Below are 14,901 nucleotides of genomic sequence, written 5' to 3'. Positions count from 1 at the left end.
GTAGAGGTGATTTTTTTTTTTTTTTTTAAAGTCTTATTCGGCATCTCCTGTCCTCCTTAACTGCTGATTAACCTGCCAGGCGTTAGTTTAACTCAGATTTAAACGCCTATCTCTAGATGTTCGGAGAGAAATACATTTTTTGTTTTTTTAATAGCGATTTTAACAAATGAGTTGATCGACATAGCAAGAAATACTGCACGGAATTCGTTCCTCGTGTCCCGATAGGACTGCCAGGACATTGTAAAGATTAAATTCATCCAACGCATTAATCTACTTTCATGGTTATTATTACCCTTTCCATGTTTTTAATTCTAATATTGAAATCGTACACAAACCTTTTTATTAGAACTGCCCAAAGGAAAGAATCTACAGGGGAAACGTTACATATACGTATAGTGGAATTGTTTTGTGATTTTTAATGGTCTTGTAGGAGATGGTGCTGAAAAGTTCTCAGCCCAACCAACCACCTTCCTAAATTCTGAGCGTTATTTTGCCACTGAAGCTGACAAGCGTGTTCTCTTATTTCGTTAAGTGCCAATTTACGGAAACCAAATTCTCTGTTTTGACATCGTTTCAGATCATCGACGGAACCATAACCACGCCATTCTCATCTTGGTTGGGCGGAGAACTTTTCAGCTCCCCCTGGTAGTGTGAAGAGTTTCAGTGTCTGGTAGCCAGAGCTGAGATTGTGATGTCATAAGGCCTCTTTCCACCAATAAGAGCCAAACTCATCAGTGATGTCACAATGGCTTGATTCTCCTCTTCTTGGCTCACGTTTATTACATAGGAGGGGGGTGCTGAAAAGTTCTCCGCCCACCCAACCCAACTTCCTAAATTCTGAGCCTCAAACGAAATTCTCTGTTTTTGACATTGTTTCAGATCATTGATTGAACCTTATCCACCTCATTCTCTTCATGGTTTGGCTGAGAACTTTTCAGCGCCCCCTTGTATAGGTGATAATAGTTACTGACCCAGTCAAGTCTGCGCCTTGTAAAATCTACCAGAGCAGGATCCACCCTATCCAAGGATACAAAAAAAACAAACAACCAAAACACCCTCCTAACTTGTTCTATATGATAACCTTTCAGAAATTCTTAAAAGCAATCTAATTTTAGGGAATTTAAGATTTAAGTGAAGGGGCTTCAGTCAAATAATAAAAAAACACATTTAAATATTATGTATTGTAAAGTTATTTTAGTTTTATAGTTAAAATCTTTCAAAGTCAAGTACTGCATATATGTGCACTTATATTTTAAATCTGCCTTTGTTCCTTGTTTTTTTTTCCCTATGAAAAACATTTATTGACAAATATTTTGTTATGGAGTAGTTTCACAGAAGGAGCCAAAGCAAAGAAATAAATAAATAAATAAATATATATATATATATATATATACTGCATATATATTTGTGTGTGTGTACTGTAACTATGGGAAAGATAGATAGATAGATAGATAGATAGATAGATAGATAGATAGATAGAAGGGATGCTGAAATGTTCTCAGCCCAACCAAGAAGACAATGATGTGGATATGGTTCAATCAATGATCGGAAACAACGTCAAAAAAACAGAATTTTGTTTCTGCAAATTGGCACATAATGAAATAAGCTAGCGCTCATTTTAGCGACAGTGGCAAAATAACGCTCAGAATTTTGGAAGTTGGTCGGTTGGGCTGAGAACTTTTCATCACCCCCTCGTAAGTACTAAAAGTGAGCCCAGTATAGGACAATGAAGCCATTGTGACATCACTGATGAGGCTGGCTCTTATTGGTGGAATGAGGCCTTATGACATCACAATCTCAGCTCTGGTTACCAGAGACTGAAACTTCACACTACCAGGGGGGTGCTGAAAAGTTCTCAGCCCAACCGAGACGGGAATGAGGTGGATATGGTTCAATCAATCATCTGAAACGATGTCAAAACAGAGAATTTCGTTTCTGCAAATTGGCACTTAAGGAAAAAAGGGAACTCTTTATTCAGCTACAGTGGCAAATGTCGCTCAGAATTTAGGAAGTTGATTGGTTGGCCTGAGACCTTTTCAGCAGTCTAGTACGTCTAGTATATAGCTCCGTATCGATACACATATACACACAAAGGAACACAGTACAGAAAGATGACATCTTGATCGCTTGCTTGGTATCAACCTTTACTTATTTCTAGCTAGCACTCACTGTTAAAGGGGACCTAATATCACCAGAGGTAGCTTCGTTTCTCCTCCACCTGCTCCACCTTCACACCCAGCACATTATTAGCTTCAAAGAAGCGTGGGATGAACACAGAGGATCTAGAATCAGAAAATAAGATTAAATATTGAACTAAGGCCAGTACTGGGCAGACTGGCACGGTCTGTCTCTGTGTATGGCCGTTTGGTGGGGGATGGGCTGGGGAGGGCTTCAGTGGCTGGGAGGGTGTAGATGGGTTTTAACGGAGATTTCGGCAGTTGGAACCCAAGCACAGTACCGGGTAGAACTTTGGATCCTTGCCCAGAAATAGCTAAGAAAAAAAAATTGAAATTGAATCAGGTTGGGCAGACTGGATGGACCATTCGGGTCTTTATCTGCCGTCATCTACTATGTTATTATGTTATTACAGCCTCTCTCCTTCACAATAAAATCAGTACTCGAAGACCTACTATAGAGAAGAAAAGGCCGGTTTCTTAGAAAAACATGCTAGTTATATGTCCTATGAAGAAGTATCCACACCTGAGCATATCGCCTCTTAGGTTGAAGTTAAAATCTGAGAGGCAATGCCCTATGTAGCTTACTCCAAACTACAAGATAGGGATCGGTTCCTCAAACTGGAATCCGCCCTATAAAGATTTCACTGGATCGGCCTGCATTGTGTGCGATGCCTGTGGGGACACCGCCGGACTTTTGCGGTCATCGGTGAAGTTGCTAAGGGGCCCAATGGGAGAAGAGCTTTTCAAAGCTGGGTCTTAGATTAAGTTTAAGAACAAGGTAGGAACTATAACCTTCTTTCAGTTTCTTTCGCAGTTTAAGACAAGATCATTTGAACTCGGTTTTTTGTTCAATAATTTGTATTAAATTATAATAATAAAAACCATGCATATAATAAATCTGACAAAGAATATTATGCCAACATGTTCTCTTTTTTAAAGCAACCCTTTAGAGAAATGAATATCTTTATCTACCTAATAGTTATATAAATTCAGAACTATTTTTCCAGTTACTGACGTACGGCAAATGTTTTGATAGGTGCATTTTGGTTAGTTTTATATTTATCGTGTTAATAAATGTCATATAAGGGGCAGGACGTTCAATTTGTATAAAATTACATTGTACTTGTCTTAATTACTGATTTTTGTTCCTGTTCTGTACATTTATATTAATTATGCTGGCATAATATTCTTTGTAAGAGATTTATTACATGTATGGTTTTTATATTATAATTCAATAAAAATTATTTAATATAAAATAGATTACTACTACAAAATTTGAACCTCTTGAAAAAAATAGTTCATGCACCTGAATAGAAATAATGAAGTCTACTGAAATGAGTATATTTATTTGTATTATTATTACTATGTGAAAAGTCCTTGTCTAAAGCCCTCTTTTACTAAGGTTCGCTAATCGGTTAGCTCACCTTAGTAAAATAGAGGGTAAGTTACAGTGATATCGTATTGCAATACATTTTCTGTTAAGTTTCCGTAAGCTCGTCATTAGATAGGTCAATCCATCACGGTTTGGTTTGGGTTTTTCTAACGAATATCTCGCGTGCAGTCTTACCCGTTTTCCAAACTGAATTGTACAAATTACCATTTCGATCTTTATTCCGAACAATGTTTATTGAACGTCTATTTCTCCATGTAATAAACAGGAAGACTGTCTACTTTTGACAGTGATTTTTTTTTGGGGTGTCGAAAAATATAAATCCCGACATGAGCTCCCCGTGTGTTGGTTGGATAAATCGAGACCTATTAATGAGCAGGGATGGAGCTATTATAATCCACAGAAAGTAGTTAAATTGTTCAACGCATCTGGACCTGTTATTTTGCCGTGTACGATTCATGCATTTAATAATAATATTTAAGGGATATTTTATTGTAAGGAGATCTCTTTAAATATCTATTTTCAGTTTAGTTGTAAGAACCACAATTTTTTTTGGTTCACAATTAATCTGTCTCATTGAATAAAACCCCACATTATCAAAAGCAAAACTAGATACTTAACTGAAAGCATTTTAACCCACTGTTCACCTGGTCAACCAACAATTGACAGTAATATTATAGGGCTTTACTATAATGAACTTAAGTACCTAAAAACTAATAACTCATCCACTTTCATGGACTTGCTCAGTCTATACTTCTATCTGCTTGGCTGCTGGCGTCCTTCCCTTGCTTCCACTTAACACAGTACAAATGTATCATTTGACAAATTTTGTAATAATTGGAGTCAACTGGAATCAATCAACAGCCTTAAAGAGCGCAAGAAAATTGGCGAAGGGCCGCTGAAAAGTTCTCAGCCCAACCAACAAAGCAGGGGGCAGTCTCCAGGCAGGCCATGGTTTTCCGCTTTTGTCGTTCCGACGGAAAACTACGGAACGAAAAAGTGGAAAATCGCTGGGCCGTATAGCTCTCGATGGAGACGGCCCCAAATTTTCAAGGGCGCCTCCTAAACTTCTCTGTATAGTTAAGAAAAAAAAATAGTGAATCGCGACCCAGGTAAAGGATTCCCTTTTGGAGTCCTCAAAAATTAAAATTGAAGATGTAGTTGTAGGTTGTACCAAATTCAAAAGTTCATGCTATTTCATACTAGAGGTTGGAAATCTTGCAGTTCTTTTTTATAGCAATGTGTAGGATGTTTAGAGGGTTCATTTGCACTAAGGAGGGGAGGCTGAGGTGCTGGAAAGTTCTCAGCCCAACCAAGAAGAGAAAGGCAATCAAGGATTTGAAACAACCCAACGTAGAACTTCGTTACTGCAAATTGGCACTTCAGAAATGACACTTCAGCTGCTCAGAATTTAGAAAGTTGGTTGGGCTGAGAACTTTTCAGCAACCCTCCCTTATAACTTTTACTTTGAAAGACACTGGTTGGGATTCCTTTATTCAAGGAAGGTCAAAATGATTTGCATATTTAAAAGCTCTGTCAAATTCAAGTTGCTAGGTTTAGTTCAGGGATCTCAAAGTCCCTCCTCGAGGGCCGCAATCCAGTCGGGTTTTCAGGATTTCCCCCATGAATCTGCATGAGATCTATGTGCATGCACTGCTTTCAATGCCTATTCATGGGGGAAATCCTGAAAACCCGACTGGATTGCGGCCCTCGAGGAGGGACTTTGAAACCCCTGGTTTAGTTGGTCTTTGCTTTTTCAGGCACCGGTGAGGTTTCAGAAGAAGACTGGGATAGACAAAGCTCCTGCGGTCAAATGTCTGAGGGGGGTCGCTTAAGGGGGTTCTCTAAGGATTTCCATTGGCCATAAGTGAACTCGGAGACCTATGGACGATTTGGTTTTTCCATTAACTTCAATGAAAATAAGTGAGCAAGAGAGAGCTTTAAAAGTAAGAAATATGTAAGCATCAAGTCTTAAAGAAAAAAAAAAAAAACCAACCAGAAACCTATTGAGATTAAGATAATACCAGTATTTTTCAACTGAAAGCAAATCATACAATGCTTTATTTTAATCACTGCACTCAGGTATATCAGCTATTATACTGTATATTGCCTTTATACTGTTTGATAGCAATCTGTCATCGCAGAATACATATTATACATCTATATTATGCATATGTACAGATATGAAGGGGCTGCTGAAAAGTTCTCAGCCCAACCATGAAGAGAATGATGTGGAGCCATGAAATGTTATGCCACACTTTTTCTCGACGCTTTTCGTTTCAGCGAGGCAAATGCATCTAGCAAATGGGCGCAAGAATGAGGAAACCAAGCCATTGTGACATCACCAGTGAGGCTGGCTCTGAGGCATTGGTCGAATGAGGCATGATGACATCACAATGCAAGGGGCCGCTGAAAAGTTCTCAGCTCAGCCAAGACGAGGATGATGTGGAGCCGCGAAACTGACAAGTTGTTCCACGCTTTGGACACTCTTCGTTTCAATGATACGAAAAGAAGCAAAGTGTCAAGAAATAATGTTTCATGACTCCACATCTTTCTCTTCTTGGTTGGGCTGAGAACTTTTCAGCAGCCCCTGATACATATTTGTGTATCCTATGGTATTATAGCACCTAAACACCCATGCATATACATATATATAACATACATACGTGAATGCACAGATAAATAATGTACCTGGAGATGCTTAGAAGCATATAGAAAACTAGAAGGGTGTGCTTAAAAGTTCTTGTCCCAGGCAAGAAGAGAAAGTGTAGTTACTTACCTGTAACGTAGGTTCTCCGTGGACAGCAGGATAGTCAGCTACATATGGGTGTTGTCCCAACAGCTCCCAATTTGCGGATAAGCTCTCCAATAGCTCAGAGAGATTTTTTTTTTTTTTTCTCTGAGCACGTGCAGTGCCCGGGCCCCACTAGGCATGCCCGAGCCCTACCCATTTCCCCCTGCTTCCCCCTAATCCCCAGGATGTTCCTAGCTGTGGCCGAGTCGGCCCTTATGGGGAGGCGGGTGGGTTGTGTGGCTGACTATCCTGCTGTCCACGGAGAACCTATGTTACAGGTAAGTAACTACACTTTCTCCAAGTCCCTGATACATATTTGTGTATCCTATAGTATTTTAGCACCTAAACACCCATGCATATACATATATATAACATACATACGTGAATGCACAGATAAATAATGTACCTGGAGATGCTTAGAAGCATATAGAAAACTAGAAGGGTGTGCTTAAAAGTTCTTGTCCCAGGCAAGAAGAGAATAACGTTGATATGGTTCAATCAATGAAGTGAAGCAATGTTTTTTTTTTAAAAAAAAATCTTATTTTTGCAGAAACGAAATTCTAACACCCTTTTCAGCTACAGTGGCTTCAGAATTTAGGAAGTCGGTTGGTTGGGCTGAGAATTTTTCAGCGCCCCCTGGGAACGCATTCCTTCTTTTGACCTAAATCTATGTAATTATTTGCCAACCTGAAATTATTCTTTTTTTAAACAACGTTAACCATCCTTAATTAATCTGGAAAACCTTTGTTTTTCATAAAGGACCATCTCTTGAAATGGCCGGCTTTCCTATTTTCAATTTTAATAAAAAAAATTTTTTTTTAAATTATAAAACAAACATTACACAAACTCTCTTTTCCACAAATATTGACATTATTGTCTGGAGTACTTTTGCCGCAACAGACAGGAAAAACTAAAATCCAACGGCCACATTTGGGACAACATTCCCCGAGTGGCGCGTCTCCGTTCGGCTTGTGGAGCAGATTTCGTCAGTAAAAGCCCCCCCTTAAAAGTGCTCCTTCGGTGCCATTGAAAGGGTTAAAGTATACAACCTACAGAGATGTGGATGTAGTTTGCGTAATATCTTTATTACTGAAAACTTCAAGGTAAGACTGCAATAGAAACCAGATGTGTGAATGCCAAGGAAAGCCAAGGAAAGCGTACAAAAATAACCTTACAGGACAGAGAGTGAGGTAAAAGGCCATAGGGATGAGCTGACCGCTGAAAACAGGGACCAAGATCAGATTAATTGCCCCAAAAGTGAAATTGCCTTTATTAAAGATTAACTTATATTTCATCTCTGAGGGAGGAAGCAATTAAAAATGACCCTTTGGGTGAATATCAATAGAAATATTTATTATCTTGGGATTTTGCGTGACAAGCAGCGGAGAGACTCGTAAGTTTCACGCTGGGAAGTGTTTACTCGGAATCATTTATAGTACAAGTGAGAGAAATCGGGCCGAAAAGGGAGACATTGGGGAAAATGGGAGAAGCGCTAAGAAACAGAATTAACAGAGGAGTGTGTGGCGCAGTGGTTGGAGCTGCAGACTCGGCTCCCTGGGGTTGTGGGTTCAAATCCCACGCCGCTCCTTGTGACCCTGGGCAAGTCACTCAGTCCTCCATAGCCCCAGGTTACGTTAGATAGATTGTAAGACAGATAGGGAAAATGCTTGAGTAAAACGCTTAGATACCCTTGATAGGCGGTATATAAAAACCTAATAAACAAACAATTCTTAAAGTGATAGCTACACGGGGAGCTTGTAATCAAGGAGACGAAAACCCTATTTGTTGAAACACAAAGGGCTCCTTTTACAAAGGTGCATTAGGGCCTTAACGCACGGAACAGTGCGTGCTAAAATGCCGCGGCACTAGCCGCTGCCGCCTCCTCTTGAGCAGACGGTAGCGCGGCGCTAAAAACGCCTAGCGCCCCTTTGTCAAAGGAGCCCAATGTGTCCTCTGTAACCACGAAGACGAAAATCCCCAAGTCAAAATGAGCCCGCACTTCCCACCAAGGACAGTTTCAGCTCCTCATTGTATTTGTTTCCTAAACTTTTGTTATACAAGATTTTTTTTTTTTTTTTTACCCAAAAGATCTGAGGACTTCCCTCTTCTCCGGTTGCTATCATCTCCAATGTAATTGGGGGAGAGGTCTTAGCTTGGCTTTTTTTTGTTTGGGGGGGGGATGGGTAATCTTGGGAAAGCTCTGGGAGGGAGACCTAAACAGTTGCTTCTCTTTAAGCGAAAAGGGGACCCTTTTTCTCTTCAAAACCTTAAGGGGGCTTTTGAGATTTGGTTCGCTCGGAGTTCTCGCCAACATCTGAACCCTCTTACATTTCAGTCCCCCAGCTGCGAGAGTGACTGCCTTCTGGTGCCCCTCCAAAAAAAGAATTAAGGTCATTTGGCCCCTTTCATTTTAGGAATGAATGCAGAGACTTGTGTGTCATATTGTGATACGACCAGCATGGATTCCTACTACAGCTCAGCCACGCAGAGCAGAGAACACCAAGGCTCGCCTTTTAGGGCATTCCAGCTCAGCGACAAGTTCGCTCCCTCTTTCCTGGCCAGCAAAGGACAAAGCTTTGGGGACAAGTCCAGGAGCTCCTACCAGCAGGAATGCCAGTCCCTGGATGGCAGCGTCCAGAGCAGCACAGGGGAGCAGCAAGGCTCCTTTAACAAATACCAGCCGCAGCATCTCTACGTGCAAAGGAACTGCAAAACCCCTCCGGAGAACCTCAAACTGCAGGAAAACCACCACAACGGAGCCCTCATCTCTTGCTACGGTAAGACATCTCCTTTCTCTTCCATCTTTTTAAGCTCCTGGTTTCAAACTAGCCCCTTTTCCCCAGTAACAACTAGAGAACTCCACCAGCTTTTTTTTTTTGTTTGGGGGGGGGATCCCTTAGAAATACCACACCAGCGCTACTAAAATCTTCAAGAAATAGCAGGAGCTGTATCTTTTTTTTTTTCCTGCTGGTTTCTTTTTTCTTTATTTTCAGTTTATTTTGCCCGTGGTTGCAATTAGCAAAATTCTTGGCTATGAATTTATAATCTTTCGGGGATCTTAAGTCTCTGTGTAGGAAGGGTCTTCTTGGCTTTCAATCCTCTTTTCCACGTCGGAAACAAGCTTTGTTGGGTTTTGTTTTGTTTTTTTTAACATATGCTCTACTGAATTATGAAAAAAAGGCAACCTGGATGGAGCTAAGCCGAACTGCCCTGGGCAACAAATATTGGAACAGCCAAGAATTTAAGAAAATGTACTTTGTTTAATATTTAAAGAGCAAGTACAGCCTTATTTTCTTGAGTCCATCTCTGGGGGGGTTCTTTGCGTGGGGGTTAAATTGTTAAAACTTGCCTTTTTATGGACTAGTCTTAATATTATATCACGTTTCAGTCTTAAGTAAATGAAAGCAAAGCCGTAATGTGGCTTTTAAGTACCAGGGGGGTGTTGAAAAGTTCTCAACCCAACCCACTAACTTCCTAAATTCTGGGCATTATTTTGGCACGGTAGCTGAAAAAGAGTGCTGTCTTATTTCGTTAAGTGCCAATTTGCAGAAACAAAATTGTCAGGTTTTTCGTTTTGTTTGGGTTCTTTTTTTTTAAAATGGTTTCAGACCATTGATTGAACCATATTCGTTCTCTTCTTGGTTGGGTTGAGAACTTTTCAGCACCCCCCCTGGTATAGTGCAGTAATCGCTTCTTTAACAAAAACAGAGATTTAATTAGTACCTTCTTGGTTCTTTGTAAACGCACGTGCAGAGACCTTGTCTTTGGGAAGCAGAGAAACCCATGGATTCTTATCCTAAATGCTCATAACCCAAATTCTGACCCTAAACCAAATTCTCTCAGTTGTTTCAGCAGAGGTAGCAACAGTGTTAACCTCCCCATTTTATCGATTTAAATTAAAATCAGACTTTAATAGGAGCGCACATAAATTGATCGCGTTCAACATAGCCCGGTGGGTTTCCAAATTCTCTGTTTGGAGAGGAGACAAGTGAAATTCTTTATCTAGGCAGCCCTAACCAAAAAAAAAAAAAAATGCAGACAGGGTCGTTGTGAAATACTGCATTGTGAAACTTGAGAAATATTGAGCGATATTTCTAATTTCAAAAGGAAAATGTAGACCTGAAAAGGAAAAAATAATTAAGAAAAAAAAAAAAAAATCTGAATGTCTATTTCTATATCTTCTTGATCAAATTCCCTTGATTTTCTAACTTGTTTATACGTTTATTCTGTATGGTTTCTCATTCCGTCATAACTTTTTTTTTATTTGTTTATTTCAGTATTTTTCATATCAGTAGTCTCATGCTGACTTGGGATTTTTACTGCAGCCCCTGGTCAGGCTTTTTGGAGGCACGAGAGGAGGAAAGGGAATTCCTGGCAGGGAAAGGCTGAGGTTACTGTAACATTCCATCCATCAGTGCAGGGGTCGGCCAGTAGCTGGACAAACACCCGCTTATATAAGCACGGATAATCCATCAGAAAAATCCGACACCTAAGACACCTGTTTTCTTTATTACTCCTGGAGCCCAAGCCTTTTAAAGATTCCTCCAATACTTCTGATAAATCTCAGGAGAGTCGGAGTGGACGAGCCCACATTGTAAATATTTTAAAAAATCGAAATCAAATAAATACAAAACTTAAATATATGAAAGATCCAACGATATGTTCTCCACAGACAGACAAGATATGAAAAAGTTACTAAGGTGGTGGGTGTGGATTAAAGGGGGGAAATCTTTAAAAACAGACTTGCCAAATCCGCTAACTACTTTTCTGTGCGATACGCAGATTCCAGACCACAGTTTTTAAAACCCATGGAATAATCGATAATCCAACATTTAAAAGACTTTTATTTTTTCTTTCCTACCTTCGATTTTGCTGCCTTTCATTTCCTTTTTTTTTTTTGTCTTTCCTGTTTGGGTTAATTTTTTGTCATTTCATTCTTTCATCTTTGTTATTCTGAAGACTGCTTTAAATCTTAACCCATCAAAAAAAAAACAACAACAAAACACACCTCACGGAAGACAGCCGAGCAATCAGATCCATTTGCAGTAGTTTCTTTGATATATCGAAGGAAAATGAACAGGAAAACATGCAGTAAAACAGGCCCCTATAGTTTCTTTGAGACGTTTCATTTACTAGCAGAAGCTTCGCTTTCTTTAGATTCCATAGATTCCATTGAAACTTCCCCTAAACATTTTAGCAGAGACAGACACCGCCGGTAAAAGTCATTCAAATGGCCTCATGTTTAGGGCACGTTTCAGAGCAAAGTAGGGACGGCGCATTGAAAAATGTATACTATACCAAAATGGAGCCCTCTTCTTCCTCAGTTCTTTCCACCTCATTTCCCAGTCCCTCAGCTTTATAAATGAAGGCAAAGGTACTATCTTAATCAAACGGGGAACATCGAAAGCGTCAGTCAAAAATTGCCTTCTGTAGCAAGGGACTAAGAAATCTTCAAGTCTGCAGCTACAGGAGAACAGAAACCTGGACCAGGCTAGATGGGAGAATTTACTGGACCCATGTCCAGGGGGTTTTGCAGGAGTGGGAAAAGCATTAAATAATACACACCCTCCTTATTCCTTTTTCCAGAGGTAAATACAAATGCAGTGATGCAGAGCTTGGGTGGGGGCTTGTTTCCTTTCTTTCTTTTCTGGATAGCCTGTTCGAATTTCCCCTAGAAGCGACCAGGATGTGGGATAGGGTGCCGCATAGCCTCCATCTTCCATACTGGAGCTCAGTAGGATCCGACGCAGCCTGCCAGGGCCTATATCCGTAGAGATTAACAGAAACCACCTCCCCGGGATTGACAGACGCTCACCCTCACCTGGGGATGGATACATACCCCCTGTTTTACTAAGGTGCGTTAACCGATTAGCACGCAATAAACGCTAACGCATCCATAGATTAACATACACGCATTAGCGTTTAGTGAGTTCAAATCGGTTAGCACACCTTAGTAAAAGAGGGCCATAGTATCCCGTCCTCTGCTACTGTACTTTTCCTTGATAATGAATTATATATATTATTAAAGTCAAGAGTCCTTAACCCCATTTTCATTCCATTAAACCTGCAACTTTTAGAAGATAAGAATCAGCAGGCTAAAACCTTTTAGATCTTTTAATATTCCATCCCGGGCTGTGGGCCTGTTTAATTCCAATTATAATCTTTATAATTATAATCTTATAGCAATTTCATGGGAGAAATGTTCCCTAACTGAGTAAAGTTAGACCGTCATAACTCTTAGAAACCCAAACAAAGTGACATTACGATATCGAGTAGCGCTAACACCCTTTCATAAAAATAATTCCCAAATAAAGATTACACCACATTTGTAATCCCAAATTCATAGAGGGATCCTTTTGTAAAAATATACGATCCTCTCTTTTTTTTTTTTTCAGTAAGGAAGAGTACATTTGAAGCAGTAAGTAGGGAGAGGCCGCTGAAAAGTTCTCAGCCCAACCAAGAATGATGTGGAACCATGAAACTTACAAGTTATTCCACACTTTTCATTTCAATGAGGCAAATGCATCTAGTAAATGGGCACAAGTAGAGGGAAACCAATCCATTGTGACATCACCGATGAGGTTGGCTCTTAGGCATTGGTGGAATGAGCATTATGACATCACAATACCAGGGGCTGCTAAAAAGTTCTCAGCCCATCCAAGAAGAGAATGATGTGGAGAGCCATGAAACTTACGAGTTATTCTACACCATTCTTGACACTTTTCGTTTCAATTAGGCAAATGCATCCATCAAATGGGCACAAGCGCAGGGAAACCAAGCCATTGTGACATCACCGATGAGGTTGGCTTGAAGGCATTGGTGGAATGAGGCATTATGACATCACAATACCAGGGGCTGCTAAAAAGTTCTCAGCCCATCCAAGAAGAGAATGATGTGGAGCCATGAAACATACGAGTTATTCTACACCATTCTTGACACTTTTCGTTTCAATTAGGCAAATGCATCCATCAAATGGGCACAAGCGCAGGGAAACCAAGCCATTTGTGACATCACCGATGAGGTTGGCTTGAAGGCATTGGTGGAATGAGGCATTATGACATCACAATACCAGGGGCTGCTAAAAAGTTCTCAGCCCATCCAAGAAGAGAATGATGTGGAGCCATGAAACATACGAGTTATTCTACACCATTCTTGACACTTTTCGTTTCATTAGGCAAATGCATCCATCAAATGGGCACAAGCGCAGGGAAACCAAGCCATTGTGACATCACCGATGAGGTTGGCTGAAGGCATTGGTGGAATGAGGCATTATGACATCACAATACCAGGGGCTGCTAAAAAGTTCTCAGCCCATCCAAGAAGAGAATGATGTGGAGCCATGAAACATACGAGTTATTCTACACCATTCTTGACACTTTTCGTTTCAATTAGGCAAATGCATCCATCAAATGGGCACAAGCGCAGGGAAACCAAGCCATTGTGACATCACCGATGAGGTTGGCTTGAAGGCATTGGTGGAATGAGGCATTATGACATCACAATACCAGGGGCTGCTAAAAAGTTCTCAGCCCAACCAAGAAGAGAATGATGTGGAGCCATGAAACTTACAAGTTATTCCACACTTTTTGTTTCATTTCATATCATTGAAACAAAAAGTGTCAAGAAAAGTGTGGAAAATAACTTGCAAGTTTCATGGCTCCACATCATTCATTCTCTTCTTGGTCGGACTGAGAACTTTAAGGACGTAAAATTTTTCAGGCCGAGGAAGATGGGAAGGACTTCATTTTCAGCAGCTGTGGCCAGTCCATATTTCTTGTAATTGATAACAATCTGGTTTTCTCCTTCAGTATTCTGCGGGCACACCCACACAGGTGTGTACGGGCAGATATTGTGCCAGCAAATTCATGCAAGAGAATTCCCTAAGCTGTATTTTCAGGATGTTCTCACTTATGTAGTTTCCGTGGGTATCATTTCTACACCAGCTTTCCAAGACAGGGCGCAACAAATGAGCATCGCAGGAAAAAAAAAAAAAAAAGGATCAGCTAAAAACCTGGTAAGGGAAGATTTCTAATTCTGCAAAACAGCAGTTTGGTAATGCTGCTAATATTACAGCACGTGCAGGCCTAACCATAATTTAATGGCTTGTGTACATTTTCAATTAGCCTAATATAATAGTCTTTAAATAATCTGAATTTTGGTTAACCAGTCTGGCTCTGATGCCAAAACCGACCTTCCTGAATCCCTTTCACCAAATTCTAATTTATGGCTATACCCATACTGCTTGTATTCACTATGATGCCATATCTACACAATACATAGTTCATTTACTATTTGTAATTTTGGAATGCATATTTTGTTATATTAATATGATATATTAGGGAAAAGTTTTACGTTCATATTCAACTGCACATTATACAAAATACATTATATTATAGCTCGAAAGGATCATGAAATTCCGCTGCTAAGAAAGAGCAAAAAGTCATTGCAGTATTTTGGAGAAAGAGAAGCCCACTGATTTCCTTCTGCTCTAGGCTTTTTATCTCTGCAAACGCATGGACGAGATCACCGCCCAAGCAACC

At 40.1% G+C, this 14,901-nt stretch overlaps 1 pseudogene; it reads left to right on the top strand.

Moving 5' to 3' along the window:
* Positions 1-8,706: 8,706 nt before the first annotated feature.
* LOC117352279 overlaps positions 8,707-14,901 on the top strand; it is a 115,857-nt pseudogene continuing 109,662 nt past the window's right edge.

This window comes from Geotrypetes seraphini, chromosome 19 (assembly GCF_902459505.1).
Source record: "Geotrypetes seraphini chromosome 19, aGeoSer1.1, whole genome shotgun sequence".
NCBI classification, from domain to species: Eukaryota; Metazoa; Chordata; class Amphibia; order Gymnophiona; family Dermophiidae; genus Geotrypetes; species Geotrypetes seraphini.
This window is presented reverse-complemented; position numbering and strand designations above follow the sequence as displayed.